Genomic DNA, 12798 nt, shown 5'->3' with positions numbered 1-12798 from the left:
TGTCCTTGAATTGTGTGATTATGCAACTTGGATGTTTAGTTGCAGTTGTTGCAGACGTTTGCCGTTTTGTATGCGATAAATTTTCTATACATAAAAATACTTTGAAGTAATTTATATGAAAATTAAATTTTGATAAAAATTTAGACATTTTTGTTTTGTTTTCTATAACTTTTTCATGGGACAATTATTATATAATCTAAATTGATCATTATTCTTTGTATTAGAATGTATACTTTTAGAGACTTGTTAACTTACTCATATTATCGAACATTGAAAAAATTTAATTTTCATTATCGGATTGTGAAACTGCCAAAAAAACACTGAAATGACCATTTTTATTCTACACAATTTATCATAAATAACGCCTTAATTACCCAAATAAAAGTTGCAGATTCTTGTGTGGAAAATAGAGAAGACGTTTAAAGAAAACTCGCGCTACACTCGACAAAGTTCCAGATAAGTGAAAATATGGCCAGGCTCCCCCTCAAGTCAATAGAACTTGAAAGAAAAAAAACCCACACTTTCCAACTTGATGGAACTTCTCGATAATCTTTGATTTATTAAATTTAGTCCCCACCCCACCATCCAGATGAATAACAAGAACAAAGTTCGTAATCACCTGTTAACGGAGTGTTTGACGTGTGTACACGTGAAACCAAATCCCTATTACTGTGCGTTCGACGTGTATACCTCGTTGTGAAAAATATAAAATTGCCATTAACTAAAAAAAACTAGAAAATTTTAATAAAATACAATAAGAATATTATTTTGGTGTGATGTTTCCTTTATCTTACCCAATAGAACTGCGGTGGGAGTCAGCCAAATTGATAAGTGGTTGGTACTTGTTTGGACTCCGCATTAGAGATTGGGGAATTACGCACCCAAATAGAAGCTCTCAACCCTTGTGCAATGCAATCTAAGATAGAGATTCAGACCTCACAGTTCGAGCAAGATTTCATTTTGCTCAGAATTCAAAAAGCTCTTGGCATCCCTAGTTAATTAGAGCCATGCATGACGTGAAAAAGCGGTGCAAGATTTTTGGAATGAGCACAGAATGCTCTCTGGTAATATGTAAGCCCACAGAGAGAGAGATTGCAGAAAAAGTCGCTTGCAGTGACGTTGTAAACTTTTGGTTGTTTTGCCCTGCCGCGTTCGACGTGTATACACATCATTGTCTGATTTTAATTCCGCACACTGTGGGGAGGATTTTTAAAACTAAATTCCACGCTTAACTGGTTAAGTTTTGAATTTGTCAGTCATAGATTCATTTATCCAATATTTATTAATGTAATTCAAAGTTACCTGACATTTTAAACTAATAAGCAATTTGAAGTCATCATAGAGATGCTGAACATCAGAGTCCTCATTTTCGTGATGATCTCGAAAAACTGAAAAAGACAAAGCAAAAAAAAAAACGTTAAAGGCTTTGTCAGGTAGATAGAGAATACCCAAAATTCTAAAAAGCAAAATTCACTAAAGTAGTTTGGAAAACGGGCGACCGTTTTTTTTTTTTTGGCGGGGGGCTTTCAGTTATTTTTCCATTTTTGAGATGTTCTTTTTACGCACGCGTGCTCTTATCGTTCGCCCAAAACTTTTTATATTTTTTTCAACAAAGAGAAAGTAAAAATTAATACTAATTAATTCTTTATCGCAGTAATTCTTTTTCTTTTCTTGTTTTTCGTTGAGAATAATTCAAAATGGAAGGTAATAAATTATTTATATTTGTAACAATGTTAGAAGGTTCTGGAGTGTTTGTTTTTACGAATTTCAAGAAAAAAGCATAATTTTACATGTTATTGCTTGGTTGAACATTATTATTTGTGTATGTGTGAGTATGAGTGTATTGTAAAAGTCAAGTAAACATTTTAAAATTATAAATAATTCAACACTTTTGGAAGTACTTAATTGTAAATAAATTTATCTGCCATTCCACTGCCTTCATCCAAGGATGAACACAGCCTGGTCGGCTACTTGAAGGCTACAGATTCTATCTGCTCTAGTTTTACCAGATTATGTAAGATTTTCTGTCTTAGATTTGCCCACAGAAAGAACGATTTTCTATGAATACTTTCTAGACTAAGATTTTAAAGGTTTTTCCTTTTGGGCCGGTTTTTCGCAAAGTTCATATTATGAGGAAAATTGTGCGAGTTATGGAAAAAGAAGGGTACTTATAAAAGCTAACATCATGTTACACATAAATTTGGTCATAACTAGAAATATTAACCACGCCCTTATTTGTCCAGGAAATAAGAATGGCCTTGAATGAACATAGCAAAGAGGAGACTTCAGCCACCAGGAGATCTATTGGATGGACAGTAGAAATGGATGAGGAGCTTCTGATCTACAAATTAATAAGTAAAAGTATGAAAACATAAGGAATGGTTTTCTACCCATTGAAAAAGATCGTAATTTGTCCAGCTTCATTTTGGATTCAACTTGGGTGATGTATAATATACATTACTAATTTTAACTATGGGTAGGCCATTAAATGGTTGTATCTTATACATCAAATAGTTGCAAGAATTTTCTAGAAATCAAGAACAATATCCTTCTTTAAGAATGTTTTCCAAGTATGACTGCCAGATCCATAGGGATATTTAGGGACAGTGAATTGGGAAATAGGTTTTGGCCAAATTAGGCGCCTCTTTGAAAAGATGCCATGGTCCTGTAGCACGCCACGGTAGCCGTACGGTTAGAGGCGATCACCTGCGAAGCTAATATGTATTGTGGTATTGGGTTCGATTCCCGGTCTCTTAGCCTTGGATTTTATTATTTAATGGTTAATAAAAGAAATTTACAGTAAAGTATGTTTGCTAGGCGCCTCCGTCCACGACACCTATGTTAAATTGGTAGTTAGCACGCCACGGTTAGAGGCGAGACCGGCGAAGCTAATATGTATTGTGGTATTGGATTCGATTCCCAGTCTCTTACCCTTGGATTTTATTTAATGGTTAATAAAAGAAATTTACAGTAAAGTATGTTTGCCAGACGTCTCCGTCCGGGCACCTAATTGGTAGTTAGCACGCCACGGTAGCCGTACGGTTAGAGGCGAGACCTGCGAAGCTAATATGTATTGTGGTATTGGGTTCGATTCCCCGGCCTTAGGCCTTGGATTTTATTTAATGGTTAATAAAAGAAATTTACAGTAAAGTATGTTTGCTAGTCCCCTCCGTCCACGACACCTAATTTGGTAGTTGGACGTTAAGCCTGAAAAAAAAATAGGCGAATAGGTTCTATAGCAATGCCCTAGAGAATGGGACGACTTCACATGGTATAAATGATATCCAAGATAACCGAGATTAATTTTTTGAGATCCCTAACTTGGCATTATAGTTCACGGAGGAGGTATCTCTAAATGTGGGGCTATAATTTTTTTAGATATAGTGGGAAAACACTCATAAATCTTAAAGGGAGTGCAGAAATGAGTTTCAGCATCTTTGATCAGATCAGATTGTGGAAGATCGTTGGATGGTTTGTTCCTTATGGTTGTTATCCAATTCAATGATCACTGGATTTAGGTAAAATTAGGTTGCGTTTTGTTTCCTCTTCTCCTTAGGCGATCTTTAAGTAGCGTAGGGCTTAGGCAATTCCCATAAAGACGAATACAAATAATAATCCTTCAGCTTCGTAGAAAGTAAAATAAAACCTTTTATATAAATTATTGAGCACAGAACATATGATCGTTTGAATAATGAAATTGTTTGATTTTGCTCTCTTAAATAATCAGTTCTATTTAACTATTTAAAGGCGAAAAATAAGGCATTTGTCGAGGGAACGACCCCAGAAAAGGGAAGAAAAAGCAAACCCAGTTTTTTTTATCTTGAACATTTAAAAAGTAAAGTAATCGCCAATTTTTTCAGGCGGGGCTTAAAGTCCAACTACCATTTACTAGGTGACGTGGACGGAGGCGACTAGCAAACGTACTTTACTATTTCTCATTTAACCATTAAATAAAATCCAAGGCCTAAGACCGGGAATCGAACCCAGATCTTTGAACATTTAACATCGTGTTGCTTGCTAGTGCTTTTGCTACATAAAATAGCTACATAATTAGTGAAGAGCGTAATTACTGATTTAAGCCTGGTTAAGATGGCTTCGAGCCCCCGCCAACAACTAAAGAACCAGATAAGGTATTGTGTTAATCCTATGATTTTAAATAACAGTAGACGTAAATAAAGATATTAATATTTGTAATATAGTGGCTGAGCAATCGATTTCTAAATCTGCTAAATCAAACCCAGGCTAATTCAATTTCGCATGAAACATCTCGAGGTCATAAAAGATCTTGTGAGATTGTCCCAAATACCATAAATAAATTTAGGATGGACGATTTGCGAGATATCGGTTAAATAAAACTCGCCTCTTTGCCAACGTTTCCTCTTCAGGGCGTGGCTCTGCGGGTTGGTTGAGTTACAGTTATTACTTCTACTTTAAATACTGTCACAAAATAACGTGGCACATACTTAATTGGAATTTACTCATACGTATATCAAAATGCTTGGTTTAAGTTTAATACGTTTGTCCATCAAATAAAATTTCATTAAAAATTTAATTCAAAATTAATTAAAAGTTGGAAAAGAGATAAAATGAGAGCAAAAAATTTATTTTAAATAAGAGTCAAGGGAATTATTTAAAAAAAAATGCAATAATAATTATGGGAAGTGAGAAATACTTGTTTTTTATTTATTAATTTATTTTTTTGTAAAATTAAATGTAAGACTAGATTTTTTTTATAATGCGTGCTATCTGGTAGTGGAAATCTGAAAGTCTTATATTTATTTATTTTGTTTCAGTTCCAACTAGAACTAGAATCAAAGCAATGTGGTTCAGGTGAGTTTATTGAAGCGAAGAAATGTCAAGTCTAGTAGTTATACAGCTTTCGTATTGTAATACAATATCAAGAATCAAGATAAGTGTTTTTATTGATTAACTATAAATAGAGTTAAAAAATGAAATAAAATAAAGATAAAATGGAGACTTAAATAGTACGCTGTGTACGCGCCTCATGCTTTGATAAGGTTATTTATTGTCTTATTCATGACAGGGATTTAGATTAAAAACAATAAGATTATCAATAAAATTGAAAATTCTCGTATATCTAAGTAATTCATCAACGGACTCCATTATTCCCACAATTTTTAATAGTCGTTCCACTAGACTAGGTTTAACAGCTTGAAAATTAAAAATGTAATGCACAGGGCACTAAGCAGGGCGGAGATCAAGGGTTCAAATCCAGCTGCTGGGGGCCTTAGATTTTTCTCTTCCAAGGAGCTTCTTCTTATAGGTCTTTGAACGGTGTTGGACAGTACTGCCTGTAACGAGAGCTAAGACGGTCCTTAAATTAGAGGGGACAAAAACACGATTTAATACAATGTGGATGTCTAGCTGCTGGAAGCAACCATCGTATCTTCATCTCCAGCAAATAACCAGTATTAAAAAGGTACAAAGAGACTCCAGAATTTTTAAGAGAGAAATTATAGGACTGTGTGCGAATTGTTGGGGGGGGGGGACTCCAATTTACAGAGTTCAAAGAATATTCAGATCTCTTTCTCTGGGTAGCTAGAGAAAGATACAGTCGAGCCTCCCATAAAGGACATGTTCTTGTGGAGACTTAGAAGGTGGCGTAACTATTCCCGAAGGCAAACCAACCATCCTCCTCCCACACAATAGATCATGGGGACTCCACCATCATCATTGCAATACCTCGACCACCACGAAACCTTTCCTCAACTTCTGGTGAGTCCGGAGACAGAACTCCAGAAGGGCTGACTCACGATCCCGTGTAGCCATTATGTAGTGAGACTGTGTCTCCTACTTAAGGCCTGGAACCCGTAAAGGACACCTCTCACTAGCGACCACCTCCATTTACGGACAGTTTTTGGATTTTCTAGTTTTACCCCTATACACTTTCTATATAAAAGAACCTCCCGTCTAAAGGACACTCTACATCGTGACCGCGGACATTGATTTTAAGGGAACGGATTATATGTTTCACCTCCCACCAACGACCATCTTTTTATTAAAAGTTCGTTTGACGCGGTGATCAAAATAATTATCCCCTCTCAAGTTTTGTTTTTTTTTTTCTGGTTTTCCCTAAAGTTTCCTATATAAGCTCCATACATCTTGTACCATTTTAATCATTTTTCAATATTACTTTTGGAGGAACAATATTATTTTTTCCAATATGTCTCCCAAACGAAAGTGGTTAACTCTAGAAGAGAAAATAGATGAGTTGGAAGATTTTTAAAATGTAATGATCAGAGAAATGTTTATATAAAATATTATTATGATGATAATTTTACCATAAATTATTATTATGAATAAATGTGATTATTATAAAAAATAAATGCCAGTTTTCAGTAGTGATACATTTATTCTGCCGAGCTTTCGTCCTAGGGACTAGGGTCATCTTCAGGGCTAGTTTACAAAGTAATATTTTTTGCATTACATGGTTGGTGTGTCTTCTGTCTTGTCTGTTCATGGACTGAGTGTGATCGGTCTGTGTGTGATATGTGTGTTAGGTTGTGTGTAAGTCAATGTTGCCAATTGTCAAATATTTTTGTAGTAAATTGGCCGTATATGTTGTTTAAATTGTTCGTGTCTGTTTTGAAATTTAAACTGTTTTCTGTCTTAGATATGTATATCATTTCTAGCACTTTCCCTTTTTTGTGTGTTGGTTTCTGATTTAAGTATCTTTGAGTTTTAGGAAAGATCGAAAGTGTGATGATTTTCTGTGCTATTTAAGGAAAAGGGCGGCTGTGGTGTTCTTTTTTAGTTTTAACGCACTGTAAATATGTTCCACAGCCCTGAAGATGGACCTAGTCCCTAGGTCGAAAGCTCGGTATAATAAAGTTTATCATGACTGAAACTGGCATTTATTTTTTTCATCCTATTGAAAGTATGAATCAGTCACCAAAAATAATGAACAGCAATTATAAAAAATTGTTATAAAAATTATTCCCTTCTTGCTCCAATATGGACTTACGGACTTGAACTTTACGGGGCAGCTAAACGATCTAACATCAACAGATTACAAACACTCCAATCTAAAATACTCCGCCGCATTGTAAACGCTCCCTTTTATGTCAGTAACCACTCCATACACACAGACCTCAACATTCCATTTATACCAGAACTTGCCAAAACCCGCTACAACACATTCCACCAAAAACTATCATTTCACCCTAATCCTTTAGCTGCAAACCTATTCTCAACCACACTTCCCTCCAACCCCCGAAGACGGCTGAGGCGCCGTTGGCCCCGTGACCAACTGGTAGACTAATGATGGTCATCACTGGATGATCATCATTCATGATTGCCACGCCATTTTTATTGTACGCACAGCATATTTACTTATTGTACTGCACGAGTGCAGGTGTAAATTTCAAATAAAAAATATAAAAAAACAAAAAAATTATTAATTAAGTCAATAATATGTAGGTTTTTTAATAAATTTTTTGGATAATTAAGAAAACTTTGATGCATATCATATAGCTGCAATAATTATGCAATTATGTCCATTTTTAAATCTGTTAATAATAAACAATCTTTAAATAGATGTTTGGAAAAAACCCATATTTTTTCATTATGAAACTTGCCAATCTCCTTCTAACGACCACCTCCAAACAGCGGCCACTTTGCTTCCTCCGCCAGTGTCCGTTATTGAGAGGTTCGACTGTATAAACGAATGATAATTTTTTTTGAGGATAATTGCCAAGAAGTGAAACTCTTAAAAAATAAAACAAAAAACAAATCTTAGTCTGTATTTATCGTGATATACAAGGATACAGACATAAGAGATTTACTACAAGGAGAATAAAGACTCGTCATCCCCGGAGTGCAGACCACAGGGAACAGTAGGGAAAGTTCGTCATGTTCAGGTCAAGAAGCCATTGTGTGTATGTTTTAGTGTCCCCTCTCCCACCCCTCCTCTCTGGCACTCTTGGTATAACGGTCGTTCATCTCGCCTGTTTTATATTCATATGAAAGGTTCGCCCACTTACATCTTTAGAAGTGGAGGCGTAACCAGGATTTGTGCTTTTTTTGTCTACATTTCTTTTATTTTTTGAATTGTAAAACAAATTAGTAAACATGAAGCTTTATTATTATTTATTTTTATTCTTTATTATTTTTTGCTTTGTTTTTGTTTTTTGTTTTTTTGTAAAGCCTCGTGTGTAAAGTTATAAATTTGGATAAAGAAATGAGCACAAAGTGTTTGCTTTGAACTTAATTTTATGTGAAATGTAATACAGTTAACAATTCTAATTTATTACTTGAAAATAAAAAATAAAAATGGGTGAACATACACACGACTTTTAAAAGAACTTGAAATTTAGAAATTTGGTGTTCAGTAAAGTGAGACTTCATGTGCCCACATCCTCGCCCAGGACCAGAATCAGCAAAATACTTGTGAAATGATTCGCCAATGTTTTGAGCAAAACACATGGCAGCTAAAACTTTTTCTAAGCCTTGAATTTTTTGAGAGGAGATGCCTCTAAAACCCAAGATTTAGGGCTACACTTGATATCATTCTCAGAAAAAGGCGTTAGATAACCACAAAACGGGATGTATTTGAATTGCAACAAAATTTGGCACTATCGAATTACTTTTTCTCAAGGCGCCACGGAAGCCGAGCGGTTAAGAGGCGAGAGACCAGCAAAGCTAAGATGTATTGTTGGTTTAGTGGGCCCGATTCCCCCGGTCTAGGTCTTGTATTTTATTTAATGGTTAATATGAGAAATTTACAGTAAAGTATGTTAGGCGGTTATAGGCTAGACCCGCAAAGCTAAGATGTATTGTTGGTTTAGTGGGTTCGATTCCCTGGTCTAGGTCTTGTATTTTATTTAATGGTTAATATGAGAAATTTACAGTAAAGTATGTTAGGCGGTTATAGGCTAGACCCGCAAAGCTAAGATGTATTGTTGGTTTAGTGGGTTCGATTCCCAGTCTTGGGGCCTTGGATTTTATTTAATGTTTAATAAAAGAAATTTACAGTAAATGCCTGTTCAGCTCCGTTCACGGCACCTAATTTGGTAGTAGGACGTAAAGGCCGCCTGATTATTTTTCTTACCGAAGTAAGAGAAAGCAAAACAAAAATCAAAAATAGAACTTTGAAGTTGCTGATTGCTGTATCATATCAGCAAGACTAATCAGTCTATAATATATAATGATAGAATAAACGACAAAAGCTTTTTATCACTGTCTGAACTAATAACAACAGCAACAAACATGTTTGATTAGGTCATACAGTGTTTGTGCTTTAATTAAACTCGACAATCAATTCAACAATTAACATTAATCATTAACAACTTATAAGATAATGTTTTATTTCCATCGTAAAATATTATTATTGGTTTGTCTCTTCAAAATATATTAGTTTTTATTCCTCCCGCGCATAGTTTAGCTGTTAAAAAAATAAAAGATTAGTAAATTACATAAACTAATTAAAAATAGTGCGCAAATATTCTTTAACATATTGCTTTAACATTTATTCCGTGGTAAACAGCTGATTGGTTGGTAGTAAAAAAAAACTATTTGATCTGTTTCAGATTCATGCAGCATGAATGGGTGTAATGTTTTTTGGACTGCTTAGTCAAGGACTCAAGGAGAATAACATTGACGGATAAGGAGCAAAAATCCTTGGTTAGGATTTACAGGCTCTGTTAAAGTAAATTCTTAGAAGGATTCACCAGAAAGCCTACACCACCGCGACACGGAGGGATCTAGAAGTGGCACATCCCCCAACTAGTTTGGGAAAAAAACGCCTCGAAACCTAATCTTGTCTGTTGAAATAGACTTAAGGGCCCTGGTGGAGAGGTTGTGTCCCTTAGGGAATTTGCCGTTCAATCTACTTGTAGTGGTGGGTAGATTTAAGAACCCACCCTAGATCGTGGTGGGTGCAGTCCCAAGTGACTGGCTAGCTTGTCCTACTGAGGTACCTAGCTGGTCTAAACATCAAATTGTCAAATTCTTTTAGTAGTTGGGCTGATCACATATACAGGGTGTTCATTTTAAGACGGCTCAAATGCATTTCACGTTTAAACGGTTAATCTGAGCCAAAAAATGGTAGAGGTAAAATTTTGTTGCCCGTCACCTCTAGTTTCAGCTCGCAAGCCAGGTCAGCCTGGAGGTTATCAACTGCTCTCTGTATCTGAGGAGGCACCTTTGAAGGCGCAGTACATGCTTCACAAGTTGAAGTAAAGTGCATTATTTGTTAAATTAAGGAATAAGTTTGATCTTTTACATGAAAGATATTGATCACTTAAATATGTGACAGGAGGTTTCCAATTTTTTTTTGATAATTAAACGCTACTCTCCCAAAATTACCAAATAATTATTAAACCTTCTTGTTTGTAACAGATGTAAAATTAATTTTTAGTCATTTTGTGTGTGCTTGAGAACATCTAAATCTCTTAACATTGGATTTTTCTTAGAGAAAATCACTCGGAAGACGACTTATTTCCCGATATTAAGAAAAATACTAGCTTTACTGCCTTGGCAATATTTTTAGTAGAAAGGGGATGAAAAAATACATAAAAATGACCTATCGCGTGCTCTTCTTTCTCTTTGACAACAAGTTAAAAAAATTGAAATATGATTAATAAATACCAGATTTTGAAATGGCCTAGCACCTTTAATTTTGAAGATATCGAATTGCGGTTTCCGGTTTCTTTCATAACTTTTTTGCATAACTGTCTATATGAAAATGGGAGTCAACTGCAAACCCTCACTTTTGGTCGCGCGTCAGCCGCGTACGGCGGGGGCAGGAATCTAAAAATCAAGTCACATATTCTGAAACTAGAGGTGACGGGCAACAAAATTTTTCCTCTACCATTTTTTTGGCTCAGATTAACCGTTCAAGCATGAAATGCATTTAAGCCGTCTTAAAATGAACACCCTGTTTATTAAAAATTACTTTAAAGAATTCTTAACTTTCAATGAATACTCTATTTCGAAAATTTAACCCCATGACCATACTTGCTGTTGCTAAGTTATTAAGAGAGGCAGTCTAAATAAAAAAAATTAATTCCAGCGAATTGAGACAGAAATCTGGAACATGCGGGTACATAAATTCATGTACATAAATTAAAAAACAAAAAAGTTATAACCATAAATATCTAGCCATAACTCTAGATTATAAAATGATTTACACATAATAAATAATATTTTTTATTGATCGCCAATGATATTGATCATATATCAATAAAATGAAAAAATGATGCGATAAAGAATATTGGTTTTATTTTTGTTCTATTTCTTTATCTTCAATAATTGTAATAAATATAATAAAGTGTTCAGCAGATTCATTGTAATTAAATTTATAGTTTCAAAGATGGAAGTAATAATTATTCACTATCAGTCGTGTTTAATGTTCTTTTTGAGACAATAAAAACAAACTGACGCAGGTTGAAGCTGGATATTGTGTTTAGGATGTACTATCTTCTTGTTCAGGCCAACAAAATGGAATTCAATATGAAGAAAAGAATAATGCCAATTACAGTCATAAGTTGTTGGGCTTTGCCGAGCTTTCGGACCTAGGGATTGGGGTCATCTTCATAGAGTTCGTAAGTAAGAAGACAGGACAGAAGGTACACCAACCTTATCATAATATTATATTGTCAATAAGCCCTGAAGATGGGCCAAGTCCCCAGGTCCGAAAGCTCGGCATAATACATGCAATTTGGCATCATTTTTTTTACTTCCAATTGGTTTTAATGAATCAAAACAACCAATAACAATCAAAGAAAATAAAAAATAAAATTATTTATATCTTGCTAAAAATAATAGTGGTAAGCCTAGTTTGCTCTAATGACCGAGAGCTTATTTGGGAGCAGCTTAGTAAACCCAAACTAGAATTACAGTTAACCTTAAACCCTTTAATAAACTCTTTAAAGTGGTGGTTTCCTAACTTTCATAGGTTTTGGGCAGTCTTCTGGTTCTTTTGTGGCGCTCTCTGGCATTTTTCTTCGTAAATACTACTCTTGTATTATTGTTATTATTATTTAATGATTTAAGGCGCGTCAACATCCTAAGGTTATTGGCGCCCGGAGCTTTTTTCAGTGCACTGCCGGCCTCCGGACAGTGTTCTCTCGATACAGACAACACTGTCCATCACCAGTGGACAGTGAGCTGTAAGAAGCTCCTAGGAAGAGAAAATCTAAGGGTCACAGCAGCTGGATTATTATTATTATAGTCAAATAAATTTCTACTTGACTCAATTTTTAACTGGTCATGGCTGCTTCAGGAAGTCTCTGAACACCATGAGAAAAATAGGAAAGCCCTAGGTGTGTTTATTGTAAGGAAGTTCAGGACGATGCACGGCACACATTGTTCGAGTGTAAGAGATGGGACGAAGAAAGAAAGCAAACTGGAGTTGGTGCAGGTAGGAGGAGCATTTTACTCCAGAGAATATCGTGGACAAAATGATAGCCGAGAGGTTGGACTAAGGTAGACCAAGACCGGTCAGCGACATTTTTTGTAAAAGAAGAAAGTGGAAGAGGAACACTTCAGCTGAAATGAGGGAAAATTGACGGAGTGCATAGTGGTTCCTGGTCCCAGCCCGAAGTAATGTGATAAACGGTCTCGGGCTGGATCCATCAAGGAAGACGAGGAAGTGAGGTTTTTTAGTGGGTAGGAATCCCACATAACCGCTCGCATCGGTACCTTTATGAAGGTTTTCCTCACTTTATTATTTATTATTATTTTTTTTTTAATCATTTAAGGCGCGTCAACATCTAAGGTTATTGGCACCCGGAGCTTTTTTCAGTGCACTGCCGGCCTCCGGACCTCTCTCGTTAC

General features: G+C 35.5%; 1 long non-coding RNA gene across 1 annotated transcript; it reads left to right on the top strand.

The window, feature by feature from the left end:
* The first annotated feature begins 308 nt into the window (after positions 1-308).
* LOC141457988 (uncharacterized) lies at positions 309-11503 on the top strand. Its single transcript, XR_012460697.1, has 3 exons — positions 309-2164; positions 2244-2440; positions 4794-11503. It is a non-coding gene; the product is annotated as an uncharacterized lncRNA (long non-coding RNA).
* The last annotated feature ends 1295 nt before the right edge of the window (positions 11504-12798 follow it).

The sequence above is a fragment of the Rhodnius prolixus genome, unplaced genomic scaffold (genome assembly GCF_049639745.1).
Source record: "Rhodnius prolixus isolate KJV_2025 unplaced genomic scaffold, Rpr scaffold_5, whole genome shotgun sequence".
Lineage (NCBI taxonomy): Eukaryota > Metazoa > Arthropoda > Insecta > Hemiptera > Reduviidae > Rhodnius > Rhodnius prolixus.
Note: the sequence above shows the minus strand (reverse complement) of the source record. Positions and strands in the feature narration are given on the sequence as shown.